General features: G+C 42.1%; 1 protein-coding gene across 10 annotated transcripts in view; it reads right to left on the bottom strand.

Annotated features, from left to right (window-relative positions):
• Nucleotides 1-16,883, bottom strand: part of SRC (SRC proto-oncogene, non-receptor tyrosine kinase) — a 115,982-nt gene extending 99,099 nt beyond the window's left edge. For 2 of the 10 annotated variants that reach the window (XM_056811924.1, XM_056811926.1), the window contains exons 1-2: nucleotides 15,849-16,876; nucleotides 4,430-4,808 (exon numbers count right to left, since the gene is read on the bottom strand). The gene's annotated coding sequence lies outside the window, so the exon portion shown is untranslated. Of the gene's footprint in view, nucleotides 1-4,429; nucleotides 4,809-15,848 lie in introns of all 10 variants that reach the window. The other 8 variants (XM_056811923.1, XM_056811925.1, XM_056811928.1 and 5 more) reach the window with 7 other exon arrangements.
• Nucleotides 16,884-17,104: the final 221 nt, after the last annotated feature.

Raw genomic sequence — 17,104 nt, 5'->3', positions numbered from 1 at the left:
ACCTCATCTACCAATACCTAGTTAGATAGAATAGTACAGTGGGAGGTGTTCTGAAATCACAGGGCCAGGATTCAAATCCTGCCTCTGATATTACCTATGTGAATCATTTAAATTCTTCATCCTCTATTTCTTCATTTATAAAATAAGGATGACATCTAAAATTCCTTACAACTCTAAGCATATGATCTTCATAAGCCATCAGTATGTCTGAGCTTAAATACTGCCAACTAATTTACTGTGGCAGGCAAATGAGCAAGGTAGACCCTGGTGATAAGGCCTGGAACATGAGTCCCATCTCTCAACTATAGGGAAAGAGGATCAATAAATGAACCTCTTTCCCTTTGGATCAAATCTTGGCATGACCTTGGGCAAAGCACAACCTCCCCAATCCTCAATTTCTCTAAGGTCCCTTGCTTCCTATTGGGCCTCCCAGGGAATTAGGGGTGTATAATTGTGTGTCTATGAGAGATAGAGAAAAAGAGAGAGAGAGAGAGAGAGACAGAGACAGAGACAGAGACAGAGACAGAGACAGACAGAGACAGAGAGAGACAGAGAGAGACAGAGAGAGACAGAGAGAGACAGAGAGACAGAGAGACAGAGAGAGACAGAGAGACAGAGAGACAGAGAGAGACAGAGAGACAGAGAGACAGAGAGAGACAGAGACAGAGAGAGACAGAGAGCTGATGATGAACAGTTAGCTGGTCCATCTTTACAATAGGAATACACAAAAAAAAATACAAATTCTAATCCTGGCCCTGATCCATATGCCTGGGAGGCTGGGGAACAGGTGTTTTCTTGTCTCAAAGAGTCTTCTACGGCATTTCCAGGCTAGTAACCTATAAGCTAATTAATGCCTTCCATGAAAATGATGTTATCAATTAGATTTCCATCTCTGGTGGCAGAAAGATATGGTAGTTAGGAACATAAAGTGAGATGAGGTGGGTTTGAGTCCCATATCTACAATAATAAGCACTATGACTTGATATTCTCATTTTCCTTTCCTGAACTTCCCTCATCTGTAAAAAGAGTGATTGATCTGGGGAAGCTGGGTATCTCAATGAATTGAGAGCTAGGTCTAGAAATGGAAGGTCCTGAGTTCAAATTTGACCTCAGACACTTCCTAACTTTGTGACCCTGGGCAAGTCACTAACTCCCATTGCCTAGCCCTTACTACTCTTCTGCCTTGGAACCAATACACAGTATTCCAAGAGAGAGAAAGAGGAAAAATGAAAGCTGAGAGATTAAGTGACTTGTACTTGTGGTCACACAGTACATGTGTGGGGTGGAATTTGAATTCTGGTCTTCCTGACTCCAAGTCCAATATTCTCTTCACTGTGCCAACTCTTCCTGACATCTAGTCTGTGGGGGCCCAAAAAAACAAGTTTAAGTAAGAATCAAATGAGATCAAATACAGAAATCTCCTTGTAACAAGAAAATTGACATAAATGTGTTATTATTTTGACTATAAACATTGTATTTGTCATTATTTAATGGGGAATTTAACCTGTTGACCCCTCAATCTAAAACAAGATAGCTTCTGAATAGGCAAGTCTTGAATCTCACATACTCAACATCCACAAAATGGATTTGAGAATAATGGGCTAAAGAGAATAACTAGGTTTATTGATTGTGGAACACCATGATAGAACTCAGAGGAGTTAAAGGGCTTGCCTAGGTACTTAGTTAATTAAAGAGTAGAGATGAGCTTGGATTCAAGGATCCCTTCCACCAAATCCAGTGTTCTGTTCACTCTATCATATATGCCAATATATAAAGCCAAGTGGCCTAAATATATGATGTGATCATTAGGACAGCACAATTCAACTCAGCTCTCTGCTACAAAGAAATGGACAAAGATAGTCCATGAGGCATGGGCCTGATTAAACTCCTTGTGAGAGTAGCCAGGCTCATAGAGCTGATGATTTATATTTCTCAGCACAAGAGGATGATGGTATTTCCAAGAGCAGATTTAAACAGACATCAATATATTAGGATACTCTAAGACCGTAAACTTCATACCAACTTGCCAGACTAAGATGCTTACCTTTCATCTAAATTATAATATAAGAAGAAAATGGATGTTGCATGAAATGAGATCCAAGTGGCTTATTCTCCCTGCTAGGAATGTCAAGTCACAGCCTCTGACCCCTAGCCTTACCTGTTCAAATTCCATCCATCTTTAAATGCCTAATCAAGTCTCACATCCTCCAAGATGCCTCCTCCTGATGGGCTAACTCACTGTGACTCCTCCCTTCTCTGAGCTCTTCCAGATCCATCGATCTGTATCACACGACCCAGCCCTTGATGATAAACTCTCTCATATTATTTTCATGTTCTTTGAAGCACACTGATTCCATCTCCCCACTGACATGGCAAGATTTTCCAGGGCAGGCATCATGTCCTCAGCTTCTCTTATAACCTACACAGCACAAAGCCAGGTACAATAGGCACTTAAGAGAGGCTTTTGTTGAATGAGCCCCTGGGGCTTCATACTGAATCAAATATAGTGCCTGGGTCCAAGAGCCAGGATTGGGTGATGAGGGGATTGGTCAGATCAACTAAAGATAGGGGTATGCTTCAGCTCTGACACCTAGTGATGCTGATTTGGCAAGATTTAAAAAGAACTGTGTCAAATCAGTGACCCCCTGGCATTCTTTCTTGTCAGGAATATGAAGATAACTGTGGGCAACAACTCGTACAAACAGCAGGGGCCAGTGGGTGGGAGTACATGATGGAAGCATCAGGCCAACACCCACTGAAAACCCTCCTGCCTGCCATCTTTGGTCTTTAAGCCATCAGTTGCCAACCCCTGAGTGTGCAACACCATATACAGTGTGGGAATGCCCTGCCCCAGCCAAGAAGTGAGAACTGAAGCCAAAGCATCTAGCTCTGCTTATGACTGGCCCTGATCCATCTGATAGCAGGAGGACAGCAACAAGCCAAAGGGAAGACTTCAGCTATCAGAAGCTTTAAAACCTCTATGATATATAGCAGGAACCAAAATCCACAATCACTGAAGAGCCTGGACAATGCCCTAATGAAAGAGAATTCAAATGGAGCTAGCCAGTGAAGTTTTAGAGAACAAAAACTAGACTCACTAAGCTACAAAAGTAAACAACTAGGGATACATTATATTTAGGCACCAATTCAGAAGGCAATACTTCTAGATGCTGGTCATGTCACCAGGGGATTTCCATTCCAACAACAGATTTTTATAATGCAGTAAGCTAATACAGCCCATACTGTGATAATGAGTTAAAGACCAAATTATAGAGTCACAGAATGTCATGAGCTAGAAGGGACCACAGAACACAGAATATCAGAACTGGAAGCAAACTTGGAATGGAATCTGAAGAGACTTCAGAAATTTAGAGCTGTAAGGGACTTTAGAATATGATATGTTGAAGCTAAAGGGGGACCTTCGAACACAGAAAATTAAAACTGGAAGGGCCCAAAGTCAATCTCCTCATTTTACACAAAAGAAAACTGAGATCCAGAGAAGGGAAATAACTTCTCCAAGGTCACATAGGGTCAGTAGCAGAGCAGGGATAACAATCCAAGTCTCACCTGTCCAGGGCTCTTTCCAAATACTGGAGAAGGCTTCCTAAGAGAATGAGGCCTTGAGCTGGGTTGGGTAAATGGCGATGAAGGTTAGGCAGGACTGGAATATTTATATAGCATTTTAAAACTGGCAAAGCACTTTACATACATTAGGATTATTTCACTTGACACTCTCAACAGCTCTATGATATAGGTAATGTAGATATTATCCTATTTTACATATGAGGAACATCTGAACCCAGGTCTTTTTGGAATGCAAAGTGTTCTTTCCAATACACAAGGTTGTTGTGCCAATGACTGGAGCTGAAGTCTCCAGCTTCCTGAGCTATAATGATGTAACAACAATTTACATTTACATAGCACATTTATTTCAAAGCGATGTCACAGCACAGAAAGCAGAAGCAAAAGAACACTATATACAAATATTGCAACTATGTAAATGAAGCTAGTTCTGAATAGCAACAATGCCATGATGTTCCCAAGCTCAAAAGGAGTTAGGAAACAATGTGGCCTGGAGCATGTAGGCTACGGATTTTCAAAATCTGGCTTGGAATCTAGACTCAGCTCCTAGTCACCTGTGTAATCTCACTGAGTCACTTAACTCCTTTAAGCCTCAGTTTCTCATCTGCAAAATGAGGAAGGGGTGGGTGGTGGACTAGATGACATCTAAGGCCTCTTCCTGCTCAAAAATTTATGAAATGAAATTACATAAGAGAACTTAAATTCAAAGCCTACCTCTGTTATTTAATACCTTCATAAAAGTCATAAAAAAAAGGGTTTAAGTAAACCCTTATGTGGGGTATAGAGGGTGCTCCAGTAAGACTAGCACCTCTGTTGTAAGGGCTTGCCCCCTGGTGTGAAAACTTACCAAGTCCTTTTCCAACTGCTCATCCACCTTTGGTGTCCACTTCTTGCTCAACTCTAACTTGTGACTTCAAAAAGCTGGAGCCTATGCAGCAGGTACACCCCAGTAAAACCACCACAGCAGATGGGCTAAACCAGATTGAGGATAACCAGCAAGCCTCAAAGCTGTCAGTGAGTTAGAGGGGGTTATCTATGCCATGAGCATGACATTTCCCCCAGAAGAATGGGTGAATGAGAACAGTTTGTAGCTGAAAAATAGCTGAGGCAGGCACTGTGGAGCCCTTAGAGCTTGGTCAGACATTGAAGATGCCTAAATCATCCACTGAATCCCAGGTCATCACCAATCATCCTGACTTTTGTCTTGCCACTGGATTTCAATGACTCTGGAAGAGAAAGTGAGGCTGATGACTTTGTGCAACTCTGCCTCACTTAAATCCAATTCACCTATGAGTCAAGACATTACCTTATGATGTCAGACAATATCAGTCTTGTTTTCCTTATCTGTATAATAAGGTGGTTGGACTAAATCAGAGATTCTTAGCCTGGGGTTCATAAACTTAAGAAAAAATTTGATAATTATATTTCAACATAATTTTGGTTTCTTTTGTAATTCTACATACTTCACTTACTGTACTTAAAAAAAATAAACCTTAAACCCTTACCTTCTGTCTTAGAACTGATACTAAGTATCTGTTCCAAGGAAGAAGAGCAGTAAGGGCTAGGTAATTAATCTTAAGTGACTTGCTCAAGGTCACACAGCTAGGACATATCTGAGGCCAAATTCAAACCCAGGACCTCTCTCCTCTAGGCCTAACTTTCTACCCAATGGGCTACTCAGAAGCCCCTATTTAATGTATATTTAAACATTATCACAAGAAGGGGTCCCTAGTGTCATTAGACTGTCAAAGTGGCCCAGGATACCAAAAGGGTTAAGAACCTTTGGCCTTCCAGCTCTAAATCCATGATCCTATGATGATGCTGGTAAAAATCTATAAATCACAGAAAGAAGAGCTTCTTTTAACAAAGAGAAAAGTATTCAAGCATGAGGTTGTATTATCTATTGCAATCATTCTTTTACATTGTTTTATGTTAGTTTTTGATATTATACATTGTAGAATACTTAATTGGGAGTTTTTATAATGTGTTGGAAAAATTTATCAATAAAGCTTTTTTATTTAAGTGCCATATGTTCAATATTTCACTGTATCTTTATAGTATCCTTCAGTGGGTGGATGGGGACAAAAATCATCAAATTTATATTTTAAAGATGAGAAAAAGATGAGGGGTTAAGAAAAGTGAGTTAGCAGTAGACACTGCTAGGAGATAAGATTCTTTCCACTGACTGTTTGTGGTCAGTTGTTAAACAAATCCTTTTCATTTAAGTAGGTTCCCTAACTAATAAGTAGAGTTAATGATTGTTATTCTTTGTAAGATGAAAATGACATCACTACGTTGGGATCAATGAACAGCATGTCCAACTGTGACTGATCAGACCAAGCTCGGAAGTCTCTACCATAGGTCAGGTTTAAATTAGTTTTGTTATGTGTGTGTGTATATATATATATGTGTGTGTGTATATGTATATATATACATATATATATGCATTATATGTTCAGTGCTACAGAGAAGAGCTTTCACTAAATCAGAAGGAATATCATTTAACTATTCCAGATTACAAAGGTTTGGGTATATTTTGAGAAATCTGGAGAATAAATAATTCACCAAGCTACTATTTTTCCTTGGAGGCTTTTCCTTCTTCATTTGTTTCCACAGACTGAGCAGTATATTGTTAAACACTCACTGTTAAAGAGAAATCAAGAGACCATTTGTATGGGGCCCAAATATACTAAGATTGACTAGATGAGTTGATTAGTGGCAGAGTTCATATAACAGAGATCCTTCTCTCCACTCCCACCTTCCCTGACCCCTATCCCCAGGTATTACTGTTTGTTAACAATGAAGGAAGAGAGGCTCCCAGAATACCAACCACCTTGTCTAACAAAAAAACCCTATGGTCCTCCAAAGACCAGGAATGACTTAAAGACAAATGATGACTCTCAGACCAGCATTTTTTTTTTCTGTTATGTCATGCTAGGAGTGGGTACATCTCAGGACCTTTATATTCCAAGTAGAAGATTTTTGTTTTCTTGTAATTATTACACTGGCCCCAAGACTAGAATTTGGAACTAAATGAGAGGACATTAACACAAGTGTCTTTGCAATACCTCCCTTTCCTCTTAAAACATCTGAGTTGAGCCATCAATTTTGCTAAGAAAATCACTTCTTTTGAGGTCTGTTTTCTCCTCAATAAAATAAAAGGTTAGACTAGGCTATATCCAGGATCCCGTCCACCTTTAGCACTCTACATTCTAAGGTTCCTTGTAACTTTGACATTCTATTTCAATAGAATTAACTGAACAAATATTTATTAAGCACCTATCATTGGTAGGTAGGTAGGGCAGCGGATAGATAGAGCACCAGGCCTGGAGTCAGGAAGGTTTATCTTCCTGAATTCAAATCCAGCCTCAGATACATACTAGTCAGAGACTCTAGGAAAATCACTTATAACCCTATTTGCCTCAGTTTCCTCATATGTCAAATGAGCTTGAAGAGGAAATGGCAAACTACTCCAGTATCTTTGCCAAGAAAATCCCAAATGGAGTCATGAAAAATCAGATATGACTAACTGACTACACAATAACAGAATGGGTTAAGTTCTAAAGTTCCTCATTGCTCTGACATCTTTTATTCAATGTATATGTTTGAAGTTTCCTTTAAGCTCTGATATTCTGGGATCCTATCCTCTTAAAGGGGTTAGGTTAATCATTATATTTATAATCTAGTTTACTCTCTCAATTTGCTAAGTAAACTTTTTTTTTTTTAAGATAAAGCAAAGGAAAGCTCCTGCCCCATCTCTGACTCCTCCCCAATTGGTAGAGTCTAAATTGATGAAATTTTCCTCTACCAGGAACATTAAGCCCACATGGTAAGACAGGCCCTACATCAAGGAAGTTAAAAAGAAGATGTAGCCTATAAGAGTTCAGACTGACAAACCAGGACAATAAACCAGTACAGACAATGACCAACATGTAGAAGGAAATACTGCCCAGGCCAAGAATCAGACAGCCCTCTGTCCTGGGGCCCCAACACACCATCCTGGCTGGGAGAAGCAAACTTTCCAATGGGGGGGGGGTAGAGGGTGGGGGGAAAGTCCAAAAAGTCAGATGTAATGTGGGGAAGTGATGTCATGTGGGAAATTGTACTCAAAGATAAAGGAACAAGTGATTTTACAGACAGTGCAGGAAACAATGTAGCTTTAGTTAGCCGGCAAATTTCCCCCAAATGGTGCCAAAAAGCAGCAATTTTTAGAAGTGGCCTTTTTAAAAGAGCTCTATAGAGCAGCACAGGAAGAGAGGGACTCAATTTAGTACTTCTCTCCAAAGGGCCTTTAGGAAGCTGTCCTGCCCCTCCATGGTTTATTACTGCCTGAATTCACTGCCCAAGCAAGCCAGAACTGCCCTTTTGGAACAAGAAAACCTAGAGTCTTAGAATGTTAGAAATGGAAGGATTCTAAGAATAAAGAAGATAAAATATCAGAACTAGAAGTGAGTTTATAGAATAGACAGTATTAAAGCTGGAAAGAACCGAAGAATGTAGAATATTAACATCAAAAGAAACCTTAAAACAAAGGATGTCAAACTGGAAAAGAATTTAGAGCCTAGAATGCTAAAGCTGAAAGAGATCTTGGAAAACAGAATGTTAGAGCTGGGGAGGAACCTTGAAATATACAATGTCAAGAATTGAAAGGAATCTTAGAACAAAGGATATAAAAATTTGAACCATCTTAGAATAGGATTTTAAGGCTAGAAGGGCAAGGTGGGCAGTAGAGCTACCAGAATCCAGGTCTCCCAAATTCTACCATTGCTCTTTCCATCTTATTGTCCATGTCAATCCCTTCTTAAAAAGGAGTTTTCAATGCAGTTTAGAGTAGTCAAAGAAAGGTGAAGGGGATGCTGCTGGAGAAGGAGTTGGAGATAGACCCAGTGTCAGACAAAGCTTATGAGTCAGGAAGAAGCTCAGCAGTCCACTGCAACAAGAGACCATGGAAATTACGTGGAACTTGGGAGGGGAGGAGGCAGGGGAGAAAATCTCAAGATCACAAATAAAAATGTTGCAAAAAATGAATTTCAGGTCAAACCATACACAAAGCACAAATTATTTTATTCCCTCTGCATACTTGGTTGGGTATATGATCTCTTTTCTTCCTTCTTTCTTTTTTTAATCCTTACCTTGAGTCACAAGAGTGGTAAGGGCTAGACAATGGGGGTTAAGTGACTTGCTCAGGGTCACATAGCCAGGAAGTGTCTGAGGTCAGATTTATCCAGGACTTCCCTTCTCTGGGCCTGGCTACCTTGCTGCCCTGTGGGTATGATTTCTAACCTGCTCAAATGTCTCACTTGTCAGAGCCAAGCAAACGTAGGCATTGAAGCTGGGAAAGCCTTGCATGCAGTAATGAGCCCAAGCATCCTTTCCCATGAAATAATAACATTTTAAAAGGCAGGATAGCAAAATATTTGGTATCATTCTTGGAGAGAAACTAAGGCATAGGAAATAAGAAATCCAGACTGGAAAGCAATATGGTATGATAGAAAGATCATTGGGCTCAGAAATCTCAATTGATTTGATTTAATTCTGTTGAACAAGCATTTTTTAAAGTATTTACACCATGCTATGCCTTGAAGGTACAAAGGTGCAATCTACCAGAGCCAACAGAGAGACTTTGGCTGGTTAAAATGTCCTAATATCGGCAGTATATAAAGAACTGGCCTCAGAGCCAGCAAAGTCTGGGTTGGAGTACCACCTATAGCTGTGGCATGTCATTTAACCTTTTTGTGAATCTAGACAGCTTGATATAAAGTACCAAGCAGGTGCTGATTAGCATTAGACCAATCCCTTACACAGAAATCCTTCTACATAGCTCTGATATCTACCCCCCAGCCCACCCAAATGTTCAAGTCACTTTACACCTGTGTCAGAGTTGTGACTAAACACTCATTGACTAATCAAGTCACCTCCCCTTTCTAAACTTGCTTCCTCATCTATAAAATGGAGATAATATGATCAATTAGACCTACTTAGAAAAGTTGTCATGAAGAAAGCAGTCAGTGAACTTAAAGTTCTAGAGAAATTTGAACCTTTCTTATCATCATCACTGTCACCAGAGAATCACAGATCAGTCACAGACAACTAGGTAACATGGATAGGGAAAGGGGATAGAGGCTGGATCTGTGATCTCTTTAGTATGAGAAACTCCTAGGTGAAGCAACTTGCTCTACCAGTTGTAGTTGGTGCCTTCTCTGTAACTTGGATTCTTAAAGAATTACAGGGACACATGATTCCATTCAATCCAGCAAACATGCAATAAGTGCCTGCTACTAGAAAAACAATCATGGAAGAGACACTCTAGAGACACCTGCACTGCAGCACTATAAGGGTCCAGCTTGGGGTGGGGGGGAAATGGGGTTCTTCAAGGAGCTTCGTGGCTGCTTGAGAAAAATTCAACAAAGGCTGAAACAGTTAAATAAAAAGGCAAAGCAGTGCATACGAAGTTGCTAGAGGGAGGGGTCAGTGAGTGCTAGAGACATTCATAGAAGGGCACAGAGATCCTGTGTGGATCAGGAAGACCTTTCAGAGGATGTGGATTATTAGGTGGGCTTTGAAGATTTGTTATACTTTGGAGAGTCAGAGAAAGGGGGGAGGGCATTGGAGATGGGGGAATAGCATGAGTCAGACACACTGTGCTCTGCACATACTAGGCACCTGAGTAACATTTCCAGCCTCTATCTGAATCATCACTGTGAGGAAAGCAGTTTTTAAATCTAAAAACTCAATTTCAACGTTAGTCATCATTTTGATTCCTATTAGTGTTCTCTTTCCTCATCCTACCCTTTCCCCTTTCTGTGTTGTTGAAGGCAGTTCCCTCTGCCCATCAAAAACTCCCTCCATCCCACCACACCCCACTTCAGCTATAATATCTGTCTTCAAGGCTCAGGTCAGGTGTACCTTCCCCATGAATCCTTCTTTGATGCTGCCCACCCCCAACTCCTAATGGAAGTCATTTCTCCCTCCCAAATTCCTATTTCTACTTACAAACTTATAGGATATCAAAACTGGAAGGAATCTTAAAGCTTATCGAGGGCAACTATCTCATTTTATAGATAAGGAAATTAAAACCTAGAAAAAAAAAACAGTAATGATTTGTTCAATACCACACATGGGGGGGGGGGAGCAGAGACACAAGACTTGAATCCAGGTTCTTCTGACTCCAACTCCAGTGGTCTTTCCACTATACCAAACTGACTTTTTTTTTTAACCTTTACTTTATATCTTAGTAACAACTTTAAGATAGAAGGGGCAAGGGCTAGGCAAATATGGTTAAATGACTTGCCCAGGGTCACATAGATAAGAAGTGTCTGAGACCAGATATGAAGCCAGGACCTCCCAGCCCCAGGCCTGATGTGCTATCCACTGTACCACCTGGCTGCCTCCACACTACACTAACTCTTAACACATTCTGCTTTGCATTACAGTTCTTTGTGACCAAGTTTTACCTCCTCTCCTCACCCACCCTCCATTCAAGTATCAGTTCCTTGGGGGTAAAGCATCTCTGATACTTTTTGTCATGATACTAAACACAGCAAAGTCCTGGAATATAGCCAGTAGGGAAGGTGCTAAACCTGGCATCATTGGAGATCCAAACTAGGGCCTATCTTTTATCAGCTCTGCAAGTTGTTTGTCCTCTCTGAGCTTCAGATTCATCATCATCATCATCATCGTCTTTATATAGCACTTCAAGCTTTGCAAAGAGCACTATACATATATGTTTATATACACATATATACATGCTATGTGTATATCTCATTTTATCTGTAAAAATCTTATCTATAAAATCATAATAATAATTTTAGCACTACCTATTTGACAGGGTTATTGCAAGGCAAGTATTATGGAAATGAGTCATTATTATCACATAATAAGCACTTAATAATAACTGATATACAAAGAATATCAAAGTTTGCCAAATGTGTTATGACCATTTCTTTTTTAAAACTCACAACTACCTTGTGACAAAGGCACTAAATGCATTACTACTCCCATTATAGGTTTGGAAACAAAGGCTCAAAGGTTAAATGATTGAGCAGCAGCCCCAAATGTCAGAGAAAAAACTGGAACCTAGTTTAGTGTACAGCAACAAGACCTCTCCAGATAACACTAATTTGTCCAAGAAGCAAATGGTACAGTTGAGATTCAAACCCAGGGCTTAAGCCAAATTCAGTATTTTTTACGCTATAACATGATGCCAGCCAGCCCTAGGAGGATGGACACATATTTGGTATGGGAGCAGAGAAAAAGAGTCAAGATGTGAGAGGGAGCAGCTAGGTAGCTTAATGGATAGGGTGCCAGGCCCAGAGATGGGAAGTCCTGGGTTATAATCTGGTCTCATATACTTCCTAGCTATATGACCTGGGAAAGTCATTTAGCCCCATTTTTCTAGCCCATACTGCTCTTCTTCCTTGGAACCAACATTTGGTATCAATTTTAAGATAAAAGATAAGGTTTTTTTTTAAAGATATGGATACAAATCTCACCCACTACACTTACCAGGTGTTCAGTTGTGAGGAAGAAATTTGACCTTTTTAAACCTCTGTCTCTGCATTTGCAAAAAAGAGGCTACTAATGATACTTCCCTCATAGGGTTGTTGGGATGATCAAATAAGATGTTTGAAACTCAAAATAAATATCTACCTAAAAATGGGGAAGTAGATAAAAAGCTGGCCTTAGAATCAAGAAGACTTGGGTTGAAATCCAGTCTTTGCTAGAAACAAGGTATTTATGACCATGGGGAAGTCATTAACCTCTTAGAGCCATAAACAACTCTACGATATTATGTACAATATTACAGAGGAACTGCTGATCTGTACTGGGGAAGTTCCCAGCTCCTGACCCCTCCTTCAAAAGAGTTAGATATATAGATAGACAGATAGATATGAACACATATATGTATATAAAAATACATGTATACACATATGTTTTGAGATGTAAGTCTGCACACACGTGTATGGTTTTTTAAAATGTCCTCAGTGCTCAGAAAGATACAAAATGATCTAGAGATGTGGTATGGCATGATAGATTTGAGGAAATGAGCCACAGATTCTAGTCACAGGTTTATCCCTAGCTAGGCAAGTCACTTTCATTCTCTGGGTTTCGTCTGTAAAAAGGGGATAAAAAACCTTGTCAGGATTATTGTAAGGATCAAGTGAGAGATGACAAATGTAAAAGCTTTTAAAAAAGCATAAAGTGCTGTACAAATATATGGGTCAAGTTACCCCTTCTTCAAAGGGAAAACAGCTAAGAAAGCAAAGGGGGATTGGCAATGGGCAAGAGCCCCAGTGGGTCTGGCAGAAGAAGCTGCTGGCACCCCGAATATTTTCAGTTCCCAAGAAGGGCTATTTGAAGAGCTGCCAATGACCTTTACCCACTGTCTGGATCACTGTGTCTCAGGCAACTTGACCTCTGGTTGAAACTCAGACCACAGGATCCACAAAACCAGCCACCCAGCCATTATAGGATTTTAGACTCAGAAAAGGCCTTAGAAATCATCTAAATTCAACTGCTTTTGTTTTACAGATGAACATCCTGGGACCTAGAGTGGTGGAATGACTGCCCACAGGTAACAAAAGTAGGTTGCAAATCCAGATTCTATGGATTCCAGGTCTAGCACCAGTACCATGACACCACCCTCCCTTCCATTCTTTCTATACATCATTAGTTAAGAAAGCCTCTTATGGGAACTTCAGAGGCAAGTATGTAATCAAGAACTGCCAGGCTACCAAGCTCAACTGAGGGGGGCTTTCAAACCCCATCTTCCAGTTATCTTTTCATCCAACTAGGGCTGGCTGAATCCCCCACATATTCCCTGCTCTTATCTTCCCTCCCTTTAATTAGTCTATCAAAAAAAAAAGCAGTGTTATACTGGGGATAGAGAACAGGTTTCCAAGCAAAGGAGACTTGGATTAGAGTCCTGTCCCTAACACATTCTGCCAGTGTAACCCCAAGTAAATCCCTTTACTTCCCATTATTCATTAAGTTTCAGAGAAAATGCCTACCTGCACTGTGAAACAGTGAATTCCCTATAACACTGAAATTACATTACTATAACCTAGTCTAGTTTACTTAAGTGTACCTCAAATAGCCTGGAGGGAATCAAAGACAACCCATTCCACCACTACCAAGTCAAAAGAACTATGATCCCAGATTCAAATGGAATATTTATTGTTCCTAAGAATAAGGATTGACCTAGATCCTAAGATTCAGAGCTAGAAGAGCTCTTGAAGGGGCAGGAAGGAAGCAGAAAATAGGTATTACATAGTGCCTACTATGTACCAGGCACTATGCTAAGCATTTTTCCAAATATTATCTCATTTGACCTTAATGACAACCCAATGGGGGTAAGTGCTAATATTATCCCCATTTTGCAGCTGAGGAAACTGGGGTACACAGAGGTTAAGTGACTTGCCCTGAAAGTGTTCAAGGATGAATTTTAACTCAGGTCTTCCAGATTCCAAGTTCTTAAAAGCATTTTTAATCCAATCCATTATTGTAAAGAGTTAGAGACCCATAGTTTCAATGACTTGCCCAAGATCAAAGAAATTAGTATATAGCAAATACGGGATTCAGATCCAAATTCTCTGATGGCAAACCCAGTGTTCTTTCCACTACAACACAAGTTATGTATTATTTTTTTTTAAAACTTTCTTCATTACAGCCCTCAGAGGTCCCTAGTTCAATTGTTTCTAATTTCCATTTTACAAATGAGGAAACTAAGTCATAAAATGTTAAGAGACTTGCCCACTGGGCAGAGAGATGAATTGACTTGCCCACAGTAAAGGGTGGAGTCAGGATTCAAAACTAGGGTTTTTGGCTCCAAGTTTAGTGTTCACTCTACTATACCATTCAACCCAACAATTATACCTACACCAGAATGCACATGTTGTCTTAATTTGCCACACATTCAATTGCCTATCTATCTCATCTCACCTCCACCAACCCCATCGAACAGATTGTTGACTTAACTCCCTACAAAAAAATAAATAAATAAATAAACCCTCATCTGACAGTCCTGAACAGCAGAGGTCCGACATGCAAACCAGTGGACCCAAACTTTTCCTCAAATTGGAAAGTCAGCCTTGAGCTCTGAGATCTAGGATCGGGCCTGTTTCCCTTAACAGTGTTTATAAACACATTTAAAATGGACGAAACTCAAGGGAGAGAACTTTGGCTGGGAATGCTCAATTCTGGGTACTGAGCAGATCGAAGATTCCCGTGAATTCCACTTAACAGACCAAGTTCAAGCCCAAGACAAAAAACAAAACAAAATGGGGGAGGGTAACAAAGAGGGTGGCCTGATCAAACTCCTAAGAAAGACCAATTCCATGAGACAGGGAAAGAAGATTCACGAACGGAACCCAACTGTGCTTAGCTATATCGCTTAAAAAACAAAGACCTTCTGAAAGGAATATTGAAAGCATGGATGTAGGGGAGAGACAGATCAGAAGACGCCAGTGCACCAGGGATATTAATATTTCATATTTTGCCCTAGATATGACTGAGGGTTTTTTCTCCCTGCCTGGTTTTCCCAAATGATTTGAATAAATGAACTATAGAAAGTCTTCAATTATCCTGCTCAGTCCTCACATTCCCTAGTTAACCCCATATCCACATCCCAACAAAAGGGCTCCTCCATAGAAGCCGGTCAGTCACTTCTCTCCGATGCTTAGGAGCTCCCTCACTCCACTGAAAAGGCAAACACGACCGGATTCCTCTAAAACCATAAATACCTCAACGGCCCGACATTCCTGAGTCAAGCCGGGCCACAGCTTTGGCCACAAGGGCTCTCGGGAGGGCTGCGGGGCCCTGTTAGATGCCCAAGAGCCCCAGACTCCGATCTACGCGTCCGTTCCCTAGGTTTGGAAAGGTCCAGTCGAGGAAGGGACGGTGGGAAGTGTCTCCCGGTTCTCCGCGGCGGGTGGGAAACAAAGCCTGGGTCAGCTTCCCCTCGGTCAGATCAGGGAAAAGGTTAGGGCTACGCCCCCCCATACATACATACATATATACACATACACACACACACACCACGACAACGCCCCCTCCCCCAAAAACACACATCCTAGGACAACGCCCCCCCCCTACACACACTTACTAGGACAACGCCCCCCCCCCAACACATACGCGCGCACGCACACACACCGACTAGTCTCGGCATTCCCCCTCCGCCTTCACCTTCGTCTCCCCCTCCCCCTCCATACCCCATACAGCGCGGCTAGGGTGAGAGAGACAAGAAGGAGGGGAAGGGAATCTCTTACCTTCTCTCCCCAAGAAAGACAGTGGACTTCTTCCTCTTCCTCCTCCTCCTCGCCCCCAATCCTCCAGCGACACCCAGACAGATTGGCTCCGGTGGGGAAAATGAATTATCGGTCGGAGAGAGGAGGAAAGGCGGCCGAGGGAGGGAAAAAGGGAGGAGAGGGAGAAAGGGAGGGGAAGAAGAGGGAGGGAGGGAAGGAGGAGGAAAAGGAGAAAGAAGGAATGAAGGGAAGGGAAAGAGGAGGAAGAATAATGAAGGAAGTTCTAGGGGCTCCTGGAAGAGAGGAGGTGGGCGGAGAAGGGGTAGTTGGGGTTAAAGGTAGGGATCCGGCCTATGGGAGTGAGGGATAGGGATTGGGGTGCTGGAAGTGAAAGAATAGGGATTGGGGCTCTGAGGGTGAGGGGCGGGGATCAAAGCTCCGGAGGGAGCAGCGTAGAACGAAGGATGGAGGGGTTCGGGTGGGGAGTGGAGCTCGGGAAGCCGTGCCAGAAATGGGGGAGTGGGGGAGGTAAGGAGCAAAGAGAGAGAATTAAAGAGAGAGGAGTGAGGATTGGGGTCCGAAGGACAAGGGTCTCTGTGGTGGACGCAGTAATCCGCCCGCCCCTTAGCAGTAAGGCTGGGGCGAAAGGCTATGATCGCTGAGCGCCGTACAAGCTTGGCCGAGTAGGCTGCTCCGTCCTCCTCGGGGGCGGATTCAGGTCGAGAGTCGGACAGCCCTGCCCCAGCAGGGAAGAGAAGGGGAGAGAAAGCCGGCAGGCGCCCCCACCCCCACCCCTAGTTAGAGGGAAAAGGATGAGGAAATATCGAAATGGAGCCAAAGGGAGATCAAAGCCAGCCTGCCCTGAGACTAGAAACCCGGTTTCCCCTGTCCTGGTTTGAAGAGTGTCTCACTTGCCCCCTTTGCCGCCGCCTTCTCCACCTCCTCCTTCCCTTCCCCTCCCCTTTCTCTCCTCCCTAGAGGGGGGAAAAAGAAAAAACCTCTAGCTGAATATGGCAGCAAAACCGGAAACAGCTTGAGGAAGAAATCCCCCTCCCTTCTTCTCATTCTCCCTCCTCCTATTCCCCAGCCCTCCCCGCTCCCCCATTCTCCATCCCCCACCCTGACACGGCCTGAAAGGAGCTCTGAGCTGGGAGCTGAAGAAGTATACCCCCTTCTCCCTGCGGGCGGGGCTGCTGGCGCATCTGGGGGAACAGCTGGGTGTCTTATCTGCTCCCGACTCCCACAAACCACAGGCCATAGCTCCTGCGAATTCTGGC

Source organism: Monodelphis domestica, chromosome 1 (genome assembly GCF_027887165.1).
Source record: "Monodelphis domestica isolate mMonDom1 chromosome 1, mMonDom1.pri, whole genome shotgun sequence".
Classification (NCBI taxonomy): domain Eukaryota; kingdom Metazoa; phylum Chordata; class Mammalia; order Didelphimorphia; family Didelphidae; genus Monodelphis; species Monodelphis domestica.
Note: the sequence above shows the minus strand (reverse complement) of the source record. Positions and strands in the feature narration are given on the sequence as shown.